General features: G+C 48.2%; 1 protein-coding gene across 3 annotated transcripts in view; it reads left to right on the top strand.

The window, feature by feature from the left end:
• The window catches only part of LOC309635882 (uncharacterized protein), a 277308-nt gene that overhangs the window by 79604 nt on the left and 182552 nt on the right, over positions 1 to 15152 (top strand). Inside the window, exon 1 of one of the 3 annotated variants that reach the window (XM_082407727.1) lies at positions 11501 to 11722. The exons of the other annotated variants lie outside the window; for them this stretch is intronic. The gene's annotated coding sequence lies outside the window, so the exon portion shown is untranslated. Of the gene's footprint in view, positions 1 to 11500; positions 11723 to 15152 lie in introns of those variants that run through there. 3 annotated transcript variants of the gene reach the window in all.

Here is a 15152-nt window from a genome sequence, read left to right on the forward strand (position 1 = left end):
GTTTATTTCAGTCTTATATGAAAGAAGTCTAGCAGTAGATAGCCTAGGACTGCTTTAGCGGTTCTACATCCATCAGTGTTCCAGGCCCCTTTCTTTCTATTCTTAGAATTTGGCATCCATCATGAAGACCACCTCATGGTCCAAAATGGCTGCTTTAGCTCTAGCCATCATATCTTCATTCCAAGCCACAAGGATGAAGCAGGTAAATAAGTCATCTTAGCTGAGCACTCATCCAAGAAGTGTTTTCCATATATATTTGCAGAACTGCATTTTTTGTTTGTTTTTTGTTTTCTGGCTGCGTCTCTCCCCCCAGTCCTTATTTGGTGCATGTGTGTGTATGCACGTGGCCAGCCCAAGTATGTGTGTGCATCTGAGGAAGATTGGGGAAAGGGTCCTCAGCTGTTGTGGACACACTGTGACCGTGCAGCTGGCAGGACCTTCCCCAGGGTGCTTGCCGTCCCCAGCTTTATGGCACACGGTGGCTGGAAAGGGCCACAGTCAAACCTTTCTTGGGATCATGAATTACATCCCTTGTTGCCCTTTGTGACTACAGATGATGCCTATGTCGTGTGTCCACACAACTGCTACAGGAGGACTGTCCTTTGGTTTATGGCCCTGGCCAGTGGCCGTGGGGCTGCGACCTCTTTGTCTCCAGGAATCAGGAGCTCATGTCATCGTGGAATAATCTTGGGATCTCTGGGGACATCTCTGAGCCTTCAGACCTGCTGGGCCGGGACTTCCCTGGTGGTCCAGTGGTAAAGAATCCACCTTAAAATGCAGGGGATGTGGGTTCGATCCCTGGTCAGGGAACTAAGATCCCACATGCCGCGGGGCAACTGAGCCCGCATTCCACAACTACTGAGCCCGCGTGCCTCAACTAGAGCCTGCGTGCCACAAACTACAGAGCCCACGCGCCCTGGAGCCTGCGCTCCACAACTAGAGAAGAGAAAACCCGCACGCCGCAACTAGAGAGAAGCCCGTGCGCCACAACGAAGAGCCCGCACAGAAACTAAGACCCGACGCAGCCAAAAATAAATAAATAAATAAAAAATCTTTAAAAAGAAACCGAAAAACCTGCTGGGCCTATTTAGCAGCTCGGTCTATTTGCACATGTACCCAGTATGTAAGTCTTGATATTTCTCGTTCTTCCATGGTGTCTACCATTTTTTGATCAAAGACATTTTGCACCACACAACTCAGTAATAATCCTGTCCCCTCATGGGACCCTTTTGCAATGCTCCCTTAGCTCATTGATTTTAAAGGGAACTAGGATTCCAGGAGCTCAGTGTTGACCAACGGGTCCTGTGTTGCGTAGTGCTGGGTCCCCAGAGGACTTTGGCAAAGATTTTACCGCCCATGTGGTTGCAATCAACTTCTGTGTAGATGCTGGGGGAGTGAAGTTTGCAACATGGTCACTTGTACTGATCGTGGTGTTTCTGAAGCGTGGTGCCATTTCTTCATTTAACGTTGATGTGCAAACAAGCTTCCTTTCTTTTCTGCGTACAGACAAACATCTTCCAGGATGGTCTGAGGGCTGGACCAGCAAGACTGTCCCACTTCCTCCTGCAGTGCTCTCCTTCCTTGGTTGGCCCTCCATTCCTGCCCTCTTGCTTCCTGCTTCTCACCAAGCATCTACTTGATGAGACCTTAGGTGTGCCCAACTCCAGAGGTTACCTGCATTTTACTTTAATTTAAAAAAAAAATTTTGGCTGTGCCATGCGGCTTGTGGGATCTTAGTTCCCTGACCAGGGATCCAACCCAGGCCCACAGCAGTGAAAGCGCCGAGTCCTAACCTCTGGACCGCCAAGGAATTCCTGACCTGCATTTTAAATGCGTGATGAACACCTAAGCTTTCAAAACCCAGAGAAAGATCTTCCAGTGCTTGAATGGAGCTGGGGGTTTCTATCTGGACTGGTTGGGCAGATGGTCTACTTTGCTTATTCGAATAACAAGCCAGTGGTGGTGGTCAGTCTCGCTCTAAGCTCAGTGGCACCCCCTTTCTTGGTGTGTGTCTGGTGTGATGCAGGTGACTTTTCCTTCTCCAGCCAAGGCTTCAGTGTCACTCAGGGGTATTTATTATGTGTCTTGCCACAAGTGGAGACTGATTTGGGCTTCGGTGCCATCTCTCTGCCACTTCCCCCTCGCCCCAGAGCTATATTTATTAGGTAGCAGACAAAAAAAGACAGCTCTATATGCTTTCAAACCCACACCCTCTCCTCCCATGCTTTGTTTTCATAAATGTTGGTTCCTCCAGAGAACCGAACAGAGCCCGCAACCCTGCACATGCTTTTCAATAACCCCATGACTAGAGTCCGCTCCAGCCAATGAGGAGGGAGCAGTGACCCCGAGATAGGAGGCTTTATTTGGCATGACTCATCCTTGGAGACATCCAGCCCACTTGGCCTGTGTTGTTAAGTGCCTGGTTCTGTAAATATTGACAGTTAAGAAACCACCCCGAGAGCTACCAAGCAATAATCTGGAAGGTAATACAGATGAATATGCCCTGTGATTAGGCAACGCTCGACATTTGCTAGGATTCAGCCACTGGTAAATATCACCGCACTCTCTCTCTTCCTAACAGTGGCCCCTTTGCTGGTGTGTGACTCACAGTTGATATATTTTGGGGTCTGATTCAGCAAGGAAAGTTTGGTCTGCCACAACAGAGAACGACATCCAAGGCCACTTCGGTTTCTAGGATACTGGTTTCTTAACAAGTGTGGCTTTGCCAAGAAGGAAAAGCTCAAAAAGAGTCTCCGTCTTTGAGAAACTGAAGCGGGTATCACGAGACAAAGAGCTGAAGGGTGCTTTTCATCATTCAGAGTCCGTGTGTTAAAACTTGCTTGTCCCACGGACACATTTCCGGTCTATTTCACCTACGGGCGCCCGTGGCTCCCCAAGGGGTGACCTCTCTGTTCAAGCCAACACTTTTAGGCGTGTCGGCGCTGCCCTCAGAGAAGGGACGAGGATGCCCGCACAGAAACTGGATTTACCTCTTGCTCCCCCTTACTAACGACTTAAATGGATCATTACCTGAATGTCTACTGACGCTTTCTGAGGCCTTCGGCTCTTTGGTTTATCGAGCTTTATTACTGTGTAGGAACTTCCCATTTGAATCTCAGTCCTTTTGAATGGCCCTTGTTTATTTCCTACATTTGTTCCAGGCTGAGGGCCTGTCCTGCCAAATCAGAGAGGAGCTTTTCAATAGGCGGGATTTGAAGACAGGCCTTTGGCAGACCAGTATGCTGGCTAAAAGTGTGGCCCTTGGCCGAGGGCATGCGTACACACACACACACACACACACACACACCACACATGCAAGGCTGCAGCCCTCTGCATAGTCACTTGGCATTTACTCTGCTTTGCCCTGTAAAGAGAGCAGAGCTCCGCTTTTACTGACTGCATCAAGAGGCAGCACAGCCCTGAGAAGGGAGCATGCTTTGGGGCCGGCATGCACTGAAGCATGCATTACCTTGATGTAAGCCATCTCTTAACCACTGACTGGCTGTGTGACTTTGGGCAAGTGTCTTAACTACTCTGAGCCTCAGAGTCCTTATTTGTAAAATGAGGATACTAAAACCTACCTTGCAGGGCTAGTGTGAGTCGAGATGGAATAATGCGTGTAACACACCTGGCTCATAGAAACTGCTCTGTCCACTGTAGCTAATATTGTCTTTAGCACCAAGCCACTATGACAACTGCTGCTGCTGACAGTTTTGGATTGTTCTGGATTCAAGTTAGTAAGGGCTTACTCTAAGTCTGAAGTTTTATATGCATTGTATCCGTCCCTCAAGGGGGCATTACTATCCTCATTTTACAGAAGAATAGCCCGAGACTCAGGAGAGCAGCTAGCCAGAATAGGAGCCAGGCATCTCTGGCTGTGGGGAGCAGGCCCTGGCCACGACCTGTGCCATCTTTTCAGGGACACTGGAGGTCACGAGTGTGTGTGTGTGTGTGTGTGTGTGTGTGTGTGTGTGTGTGTTTAGCGGAGGCTGGCAACTTGCTGTGTCAGGAGGACTCTAGGGCACCTGCTTCATCTTTGCCCCATTACATGAGCACAGACTGGTCTGTGTGCTCGTAGCCAAACAGCTTCGCAAAGCCCTTGCTTAACCACCTGGCAGTGGCTGACTGTTCTGTCCTTTTGTTCAGGTAGATCACACATCTGCCGAGTTACGGAGCAGTGTTCCAGAACCAAATTTTTAATGCAGTGTCCAAGGGCGGGTGACAGGAATCCCAGCTGTCGGGGTGTGTGTGTGTGTGTGTGTGTGTGTGTGTGGTTGTCTAGGGTTCTTGAGGAGTGGAAAGGAAGCTAAGGTGGACGGTCACCTAGCTCTGTCTTGGTGGCCAGAAGGAAACAGACAGTTCAAGTTCCTCCTCCAACCCACCTCTGTCCAGGAAACATTTCATCTGAGACGATGAGATTTCAAATTATGCCCTCGCAGGACTGCATTATTAAGGGTGCATCTCTGGCACCAGGATTATACGGCATGTTTGGAGTAAAAGAGAGGCAATCAGTAAGGCAACACGCAGACCACGAACGAGAGAGACTTCCCCTGCTGTGGCCCAAAATGAAGAAGGTGTGTTTCCCGGAGTGGAAGCGAGAGGTGGAGAAAAGGATCCTTGTGATGACGTTGAATGGAGAGCCTGCTTATACGTAATAAAAGAGAACTTCTAGACACAAACACTTCAGCTGGGTGAAACCTATGTTTCTTGTTCCTCTCTCAAAGGTGAGAGAGGCCCCCTGAGGCCCCCAAGTGGCATCACTTCCGCTTACCTGGGTCCCTAAATGTCCCAGGAGGTGGGAGGGTGCTTCCCCGAGGGCCCAGAGGTCACCCAGCAAGGCCAGGGCCAGGAGTGTTCCCAGAGGGAGCGTCAGTGAGTCTCAGAGGCTTCCTCGGAAGGTCTGGTGTTTCTGAGAGAAGGAAGGAGCAGCAGAGTTGAGGCAGGCCAGCTTGTGCTGTCTGGAGATCAGATCTCGTTCCTGCCTGAGAGGTCTCTGCTCCAGTGAGTCAGCAGGAGAGAAGCATCCTCTCTCAGCAGCGGCCAGTGGAGGCAAGACTAGGCAGGCAGGTTGGACCGACTTTGAAGAGATGCCTGGGATGCTTTGGATTGGCTGGATCTTCTTCCCGTCCTCCTAAACCCTTTGGGTCCAGGAGTCTCTTCCTTGGTGCTCCAAAGAGCCGACAGACTCTCCAGCTGGTTCCCACCTCTGGAGGGTGCCATGAAAACTAAGCCAGTGTTAAGACACTGGCAGCATCTGGCACACGGGACGTGTTGAATCCATGTCATCTAATGTTATTGTCACTTATTGCGTCAGAATCCGTTTTGTGTTTACACTTTAGAAGTCTGTTCTCCTTCAAACCAAATGGTTCTTTCTGGCAGACATGCTCCACCCCATCCTCCTCACCTCCCAGAAAGTTTGGGCTCCTTTTTGCTTTCTTTGTGTTCCAGATTCATTTCTCTCATTCATTCCCTTGCTCATTCATCCGTCCTCCCAACACTAATGCTAAAGAGATCTGTGCGCTGGGCCTGTGCCCTTGTGGAAGTGCTGTCACCTGCTTGTGACACTCCCATGCACCCCTCCCACCCCCCAGATACACACACGAAAGGGTCTTTAGTCTTTCTGGTTCCACGACTAATTTCTGAATAGATAGATGCACGTGACCTCCATTTTTTTGTGCGTGTATTTTTTCAGTGCCAATAGACTTTTTCACAGGAACTCAGCGCCTGCAGAGAGCATTTGGAGGCTCTGATTTAGAAAGCACTCCCTGTTCCAGGGTCCTCTGAGGCCTTTGCTCTCTAGATCAGAGAAGGGAGGAGGGAGGAGCCACCACAAGCCTGATGGAGAAAATCAGGCCCACGTGTAACCTGGGGCCTGCTCCCTACCCTACCCTGCCTGGAACCATGCTTCCTGATGTGAGGTCTGGGACAGATTTCTGCTTTTCAAGAGCTGCCTGGGTAAAGAATGAGAGTCAGGTTACTTTAGAAACCAGGTAGTCTTTTTTATTTTCCTCTGTTGCATCAGAATCTGCATTTTATTTTCTATTTATTTATTTTTTATTTTATTATTATTATTTTTTAAATTGAAGTATAGTTAACTTACAGTGTTGTAGAAACCAAGCCGTCTTGCTGAGGCTACATGACAATTACAAGCCACCCAGAGAATTGCCCGTTCCACCAACACTCACCATGTGACTGTGGGCACGACCCTGCAGTGGAGTGGCCCCAGTGGCCCTTTTGGAAGCAATGCCCCCCTCCAAAGCAATTTAAAGGGGAAATAAAAAGATAGCAGGGTCAGGCTACAAATGCTTACCTAGCCTTGGAACGCTTATTCGAGATAGTTCTGTGTCAACATGGGGGCAGCTGTTGCTGTCTTGGGTGAGGATAGGAAAAACAACTGGGAGGGGAGAGGTCGGGGGCGGGGGCGGGGGGCTGCTGGAGAAATCCTTGCACAGCAGCGGGGGCTGGGCCTCGGGATGCAGCCGCAGCAGCGCATGCTCTCCAGGATTCTATTTCAGGCTGACTGGAGGCAAGAATGTGTTCTTTGCCATAGGAAGAATGTTCCCTCAGACAGAACTGCTAATCGGGCGAGATGAAGGAGGAATGTACAGCCGGTGATGGCTGCTGCTGCTTTTCCAGCCGCCTTTCCCCTCCTTGCCTGAGTCCCATGGGTTTGGGGCCGGCTAATTGAGACGGCGGCTTAAGATCCACCCCGCAACCCGCCGAACCCCACAGCCTTCATTTTGGAGAATGTGGGAACTTTCTGAGCCTGCGAGCTCCGTTGCACAACTCTGAGCGATTTTCCAGAGCCACCCTATGTCATCTGTCTCCTTGACATAAAGAGGGAAGGAGGGAGGAAGACGACGAGGCTGTGGACGGGCCAAAGAGACAGAGGAGGGAAAGCAGGGGAAAATGGGGAGAGAAGCATCTTGCTGACGTCAAAGAAGACCACACTCCCCAACCTCAACCGCCCACTCCCTCTAATTTACTAGAAACCAAACAGCCTGTTTTGAAACCTGTAGCCTGCAGTCTGTTATTTTGTTTTGTTTCTGTGTTTGTGTGTGTGTGCGCGCTATTCTCCCTGGACCCAAAAGGCCATTCATTGCTGGGAGTTTGAAAGCTACCTGATTTCCTGAAACGGAGGGGATTTCCATGAGTAATAATTCAGCCCGTGCTGGTGCAGGGCGCTGGAGCTCAAGTAAACTGACCCAGCTGCTCGCCGGCTGCTGGAAGAGTGCCCGGGGGAGGGGACGGCATCTGCAGTTGGGGCCGCTGCGGGCGCGGTCACGTGGCCCGGCCGGCGTCCGCGGAGCTGGCTCAGGCTCGCCCCCCCGCCCCGCCCGCGCGCGCGCCCTCGGCCCCGCCCCCGCGCGCCCCCGAGCCCCGGCCCCGCCCCTGCGCTCGCCCGAGACCCCTGCGCGCGTGCGCGCCCCACGTGGGCCCTCAGCTCTGCCCGCAGGCGCGCGCCTCGCAGCCCGCGCTGCCTTCTCGGGCCGCGCCGGCTCGAAGGCGGAAGGCAATTCCCCGGCTGGTGTAGCAACCTGTTTCGTGGGAAATGCGGGACAACCGAGGATGGCGGGGGCGGCCCTGTGTCCTAAGCTCCCCCCTAGAGAGTCACCCTTTTGGTACACCTTTTTGGTACGTTGGCTCGGTTGATTGTGCTTCCCAGAAGGTTCCCCTAGTTCTGTTGTCTGGACAGCCAGGGCCTATTTACAAATAAAATCGGAGCTGGCAGCGGTAACCTGCATGTAACCCGAGCCTAAAGAAATACCGTTTCCACTACCCAGATGGTAGGGTTCAATCTGTGTTCTGGCCAAGGCCGCACAAGTTAATTTTTAATCCTAGTAAAAAAATAATAAACACGGCATTAGCAACTAAATGTTTATCAATTTGCAGTTCATTTCCAGCCAGATCATTTCACTCCTGCATGTTTTTACTGTTAGCTGATGCACTGGAGTGCTTTTCATGAAACCATATGTGACTATTTAAATTCTAGCCTCTATAGCATTTATACGGTGCTTTTCACCTTAATTGGATAATGTTATTTGGCTGTTTCAGCTGTGGCCCTCAAATATCGCATTTTAATGATAAAGATACTGCAGTAAAGAAAGGTTAAATGATTTGGTGGGGATCACCCCACAGTTAAGGAATGATACCAGGCAGGGATCCCCTGAACGGGAAGATGTCTCATCAAGGGGGCAAAAGCAACCAGAGCACAGAAAGAGGAGGACGGAAACTTGCAAGCGTCCAGCCGCTCATCCAGCCAAGCCTTTCTGCAAATGCCCTGGCTGGTTTTGTCTTCTTAGCGGAATCAGCAAGACCATTTGGTGGCGTCATCTACTGTTTATCCCCCGACTATTATAGCCAGAAACAATGATTCAGCGACGACAAATGGAGTGATGGCTATACTGTGAATCACGCAGGCACTGAACCCTCTTCCCAGCCTCCCAGTTCTCCTTCATTTGAGTATATAATAGAAATCTTGATATTGCCACGTGGTTCAGGGTGGATCTAAAGTGGCTGCTTGGAGAAAGGGAGAGAAGGAAGAGTTTGCAGAGGCAGCGGCATACAACGGACTAAGTCAGACCTACGTTCCATCTTTTTCTCCTTGGGAGAATAACTCACTTTCTTGAAGCCTCAGTTTTCTTCCCTGTGAAAATGAGGGGCTAGCAGAATACCCTCGGAGGGCTGGCACGCACATAAGGGGCATTATGTATTCAGGGCTCGGCATCGTGCTTGGCGTCTAGCAGACGCTAGTAGAAATGCTCTGGTTAAGAAGAGTAGTCTTGGCAGGGTTGGCAGGCAGTGGGTTGAAGATACCATATATGCAACTCCAGATATGAGGCAATGCCCCATTTCCCAATGAGCAAGTTACAAAAGTTTGTGTGTGTGTGTGTGTGTGTGTGTGTGTTTCTTGGCTGGCTTGAGTATGTACACTTGTAATGATACAAGTGGAATAGTCAAATTTCTAGTTATAAAATTTAATTTCTTGATTTAATTATATGCCTATTTAAAATTATATGCATAAATATACTTATTTAGAATGTTGCCTTTTTTTTTTTTTACTCATTATCCACATTCTTCATCATCACCTGTCTTCGTCATCACTTGAGCCCCCTTTTGAGCGATCTCACTCTGTCTTCCAGAACACACCATCTTGCTTCTGCCCAAGTATTTTTGAGTCTATATGTTGTAGTCTCTGGAAATGTTATCTCAAGCTCAGTATCTATTTGTGATAAAGCTGACTTCTTCTTGTCCTGCTTTAAAAAGGGACCTTAATGGGGTTGTGGCTATGTAAGGAAGTGTTCATGCACGTTAACGATGAAATGAAGGGGTGAAATGACATGAGGTCTGGGATTTTCTTTGGGACAGTTCAGCAAGGAGAAAAAGATAAAAGACAGAAAAAGGACCAGTGAGGCAGATATGGAACAAACTGGGTAATTAGTAATCTGGGCAATGGGTATATGGAGCTTCATTTTACTATATGCTCTTCTTTTGATACATTGAAAATTTTTCAGAATAAAAACTTTAAAAAATGAGCTTTAAAAGACTTGCTTACAGTATCTAATACTTGCAACTAGAGGTTGACCTTCAAGAATAACTACAAAAACTTCTAAATTTCTTTGATTAACAAAAATACAACTTCTTCTAGGGAACCTCTATGAACATCCCAGACTTGTATTGATTGAATGCCTTTCAAGGTATTTTGTTATTCAAAATAAAGAAGTCAAGTGAGCACTGTATACTATGAGGAACTTCTGACAGACACAAATGTAAGGCGACATCTTACATTTGCCCATACGTGTTATTTTCCTCAATGCTTTGTTGGTCTGAGTGGACAGGGGTTGGTAATGACCCCAAATGGAAAACTCCCATAAGTGATAGGAGTGTCCTTTGTCAAAAATACCCATTACCTAGTGCCCTCGTTGGCATCTGAGCTAGAAGGCCCAGGATAGCAGGGAACATACAGTCCTGGAGGCGGGCCTGGTGGCATCTGCCTGGGGATGGGGTGTCTGGGATGATGTAAAAGGAGAGAGGCAACACTTTCCTCATTGGGCAATGTTTATCCCCTAGGGAGAGGGCACAGAGCCGCGGTCCACACAGCCAAAGTGAGAGGGCGCTTGGGTAATTTTCTAGCATGCTCTAAGTCAGGCAAGACTGTTTAGGCCTAAGAGTCCTAAATTACCACAGTCTGAAGGGATGGGAAAACTGTTCAACATTTATGTTCGTTTTATAGCCATGGCTCTTCCCGAGGAGGAAAGAAAAAGCGATTATTTTAAAAACATTTTTGAAGAATAGGATGCTTTCCATAAAACGTAGTGGAGTCTTTGCCAATGAGGATTACAATGAAAAATATCTACTCGGCCTGTGTGGGAAGTCTGGAATTCTCTGGAATTCTTTGATTTTATTGTCTTTTCCCCTGAGGATGCACTGTGCTAGGCCACAGTAGACCCGTCATAATCGTTGAGAGATTTACTTCTGACACTTTTCGGTAGCGCCTTGTTCACACTCAACGCTTCACAAGACAGAGAATTTTTAATATTTTGAAGGAATCCTCCCTCAGACATAAAAATCACAGCATCATGGCCTTACAGTGCGTATCCCAACATTTCAGTGCTGGCAGATTCATTGGAATGCAGAAAAACAAAATAAGATCAACAAAACACCAGCACTCTCAAACCGAGAGCAGGTTCCTTTTGGACGATGTGTGTTTTTTTTTGATGAGCTAAGTGTTGATTCTAACCCAAAAAGACCAAAAAGTGTGAGATTAGGTAAGTGGCTGCTAGATTCATTATTGCCATGTGGATCCTGTGAAGTAAGCTTAGAGTCACTGGGTGTAGCTGCAGAATAAAGTTTTTGTTGTTCATCTTTGCTCTGATTGGGCAGTTACCGAGAGCAGAACCTGCACCACCTTCCAGAAGCCCTCTGGTAGCTTCAGGTCTATGCCCGGAGGGTAGACGCTTCTAGCAATGGAGCTCAGGATGGATTCTGCAGGCAATGCTTGAGCAATGCCAAGTGGCCCCCAGCCAGGGTAGAAGTTAAACCAGGAGATGGCTATCAAGGGCAGTTGTTAGGTTTGGCCCATCTGTCTCGAGCTGCTTTGCTGAGCAGGAAAGAGAGACGTTTGTTTGTGGATTTAGCTCATCGTTCTACAGTGCACTCTGTAATCCGAGTCTTTCTGTTTGCTCAAGAGAAAAACAAGTCTGACTTGCATACCATGGAGGATTTAGATTGGATGGTTTACATCTTTCACCCAGGTTCCTTGGAGCCCTCTCCTCACAGTTTTCTACATTTATTTCCCAGCAATCTGGACAGCAGCCTCATTTGGTGGTTTGGGATGTAGTTAACATTTTCCAATAGATGTGCCACACATCTTGGGATGAATATAATCGTTTCCCATGAACTGTGATGATTTCTTCCACTACTTTTGCCCCCCCCCCCGCCCGCCGCCCGTGTGTGTGTGTGTGTGTGTGTGTATGTGTGTGTATGTGTGTGTGTGTTTGCATGAATAATAGTATGGCTGTACCAGGGAGCAGTGATCTGACCGCAAAACAGTTTCTGTTGGGTTTTCTTCAGGGTGGTTATCCTGCCCTCTGGTCAGTGGATAAATGGCGTTTGGATAGGATGTGGCACAGATACTTTAACCGTCCAGCTTAATGTATAACTAGTATGTTTTTCTTCTGTGTCAGCAGTTGGCAACACGATCGTGTAAATAAGGATTCTGGTGAGTTAAATGGATGTCTGTGGAGCGAGGGGAGGGCAGGGCTGGCAGAGGCAGTTTTGAAATCCATGCCAGTGGGTGCTGCAAGTGATAAGATCATTTGAGTAACCTGTAAGACCTGTGGATTCACGGGTTTCAAAAACAGGAAAGTCTCTTGTTCAAAAACCCTCTAAAGCAACATGTGGGCTCAGAAAAGAAGCTGGCTTGTGGTTTGGTGATTGTAGTTCCTTATTGATATAATGGCCAGTGACGCAAGGCCTCCTGGGATTGCAGTGCTGTGACCGCAGGCGACAGTTACCCTGACGGGGTTCTGAAACAGGCCCGGGGCTTTCTGGACGGATGAGAAGTCTAAAAATTTCCCTTTTCATTTCCTCTCTTGTGTGACTTTGTCATTTAAAAAAAAAGCAAAAAACTGGTAATTGAGAAGGGAATTTTGCCCTGCCTCTTCAGGAGTTTATCTTGACTGTGTAGCTTCCCTCCCACTCCCCGAAAATCCCACCCTGAAAACCCCACGCTAAAAAAAAATCGTCTATTCTTGCAGATTTTTCAGTGGGTCTGTGTTTGATCAATCTGCTTTGAGGCCAGCTTCGTAATAAGCAGACCTTTAAAAAATGGTATGATTTGGAGAAAACCAATCTGAAACCTCTCCATATCCTGGGCCTTCTGGGAATTTCAAGCCCCAGGTAAATGCTACGTTGCTCTGGAAACCAAACCCTCTCCCAAACACTGGAAGGCTCAGTTGGACAGGTGCTCCCAGGACCCATGCTCGTGTTCTAAAATAAATGCAAACAGGTGCCATTCCTTTGGGACACAGCTAACTGACCGCCGCACAGAAAATTCTGTTGGCTAGATCTGTGGGGCTGTGTTGCCCCAGAAAACTTTCTGCATTAGAAACAAACTTCAGGACTTCCCTGGCAGGCCAGTGGTTAGGACTCCGCGCTTCCACTGCCGAGGGCCCGAGTTCGATCCCTGGTCGGGGAACTGAGATTCCACAAGCCACGTGGCACAGCCAAAAAACCAAAAAAACGTTAGGATGGGGCTTCTGCTCTCCTGGCTGCCCTGGAGGGGATTCGGGTGTGACAGTTTGGCCCGCTGAACCTGCCTTTAGGTGGCTGCTTCCTGTGCTCTGCCTGCAGTGGGGAGAGAGGGCAACCCAGGGGAACCCACCTCCACACCCCAATTCCTCTCAGAGTCCTTGTGGATTCTGGGTAGGCATGTATGTAGGTATATATATATGTCTGCGTGTGTGCATGCATGTATGTGTGTTACCTATGTTTTTGGGCTCAGCCTGCAAATTCCTTTTTTCTTTTCTTAAGATTTTTTTGATGCGGACCATTTTTAAAGTCTTTAGTGAATTTGTTACCTTATTGCTTCTGTTTTATGTTTTGGTTTTTTGGCCACGAGACATGTGGGATCTTAGTTCCCCGACCAGGGTTCGAATCCGCACCTCCTGCATTGGAAGGCAAAATCTTAACCACTGGACCGCCAGGGAAGTCCCCCAGATTCCTTTTATTTTTCGGTGAATTCCAAGGAGATAACGTTTGGAAGAAGCGTATGCTTCAGTGCTCCAACAAATTACCAGTCAAGTATTTGCCAGTTCTCACCAAATGAACCCATCTTGCGGATCCCTCTGTCTTGGCCCTGATGATCTGCCTGGGATCATTGCACAGCAGACTTTTCTGCCCTCTGTCTCTGGTAAGCCCAATAAATCTGCCCCAGCCACGTCACTGAGGCCACAGGGAAATGTGATCCTGCCACATGTGGGAGCTCACGAGAACTGCCAAAATCTTAAGGTTACAGTGAGAGCAAGAACCACTTTCTGGGTTATGCATGTGTGCATGGGTACCGTGTGTGTACTATGTGTGTATTTGTGTGCTGTGGATCTACATGAGCGCTGGGCATACGTGTGAGTGCGCGTGTGTATCATCTGTGTGCGTATGCACACACATGTGCATGTCTACTGTGTGTGTGACACGTGGAATGTCACAGGCACCTTGGGACAGTGATGGAAGGATGCTGGTGTACGTGAGCCTGCTTGGGAAGAGCAGTCACTTCAGTACAAAGTGCTCTTCTTCTGGTTTGCTGCCCTTTCTCCCGTCAGCAATATGCACGGAATTTGCAGAAACCTTAAAGACAAGTAAAGGGTCTGTGACATTTCTCCTGCCTGCCTGCCTCTCATATGAGTTCTTTTTAAGTTATCTTTTTTCTTCAGCCTCAGGAAAAGGGAGAGAGTTTTGGAATTGAGAAGCTAGATCAAGGATTCAATAGCACGCTGTTCTTTTTCATTGTGTGTGTCGTGTGTATGTTTCCTGTGCATGCAGAAGACAGGAGAAGAAAAAAGGGGAAAACGGAATCAGACGGGAAAGATAGTCTGAATTTGTAAAGTAAAACTTCTATCCCTCTACCCAGGACTCTGCCCCAATTTCCTGTCTCTAACCTCCGTTGTCAGTGCTGACCCACTTCTGGCTATTTTTATTTGTTTCCTTGAAAATGCTCCCTGTGTGATTAGAGCTGACTCTTTGCCAACTTTGTTCTTATCCTCCCTGCCATCTGAGTCCAAAAGTGCAGCCCTTCCCACCTCACTCCCAATAATTATGGGTGAGTTCAGAGTCAAAGAACGGCAGGGTTTTATTGGCAACGTGACAAAGGAGTGACTCCTTTCCTTGCCATGAGACACAGAGACAAGCATCTGCTACCTGCGTGCAGAGCTTTGCACCCGTGGCATCACCTTTCACCTGGTTTTATTCGCTGAAGCGCGCAGGCTCCTCTGGGGACAACAATTCCATCTCCATCGTCCCTGAGGGCACACGGATGCTGGGACACTCACCCCAGGCACTTATCTCCGATTACAGCCTGAGTCAGCAGGGGAACCAGGAAGTGGACTCAGGGTCCGGCGTGGTAGGGAAAGTTGGGTCTATTTACCTTTCTTTTAAAGCAAACTTTGGTTTACTCTTTAATAAGTTACCATGAAGGATATAGTGCTGGAGAAATTTGACTTGGCACCCAAATCTAAGTCACATATTGATAAAGGAGGAGAGGGAACAGGGAGTCTTTTGCGTTTTCCCAGCTTTATCATTAACCCAAAGTTTGGAAATATATTTGCTTTTAGAAGTGTCACTTTCCAACTTTTCAAGAAGGTGTTAATTCTCTACTGATGAGGGTTTTTGGCCTCTTTAGCAGAAACCCGTGATAACTGGGGTTGCCCATGGAGCTGTGGAAACCCTGGAGGGACTATGTGACCAAATGAAGACTGACCTTGACTTCAGACAGGTTAATGTCCCAGATCTGTCACTTACTGTGCAAATCCCTTCATTTCTTTGGCCTCCATCTACTCATCTGTAAAATCCTCTCTCCCTCGGAAGGTTGTTACAAGATTCAAAAAAGAGACAGGGACTTCCCTGGTGGCGCAGTGGTTAAGAATTCACCTGCCAAT

Source organism: Balaenoptera borealis (genome assembly GCF_965194805.1).
Source record: "Balaenoptera borealis genome assembly, chromosome: 10".
Lineage (NCBI taxonomy): Eukaryota > Metazoa > Chordata > Mammalia > Artiodactyla > Balaenopteridae > Balaenoptera > Balaenoptera borealis.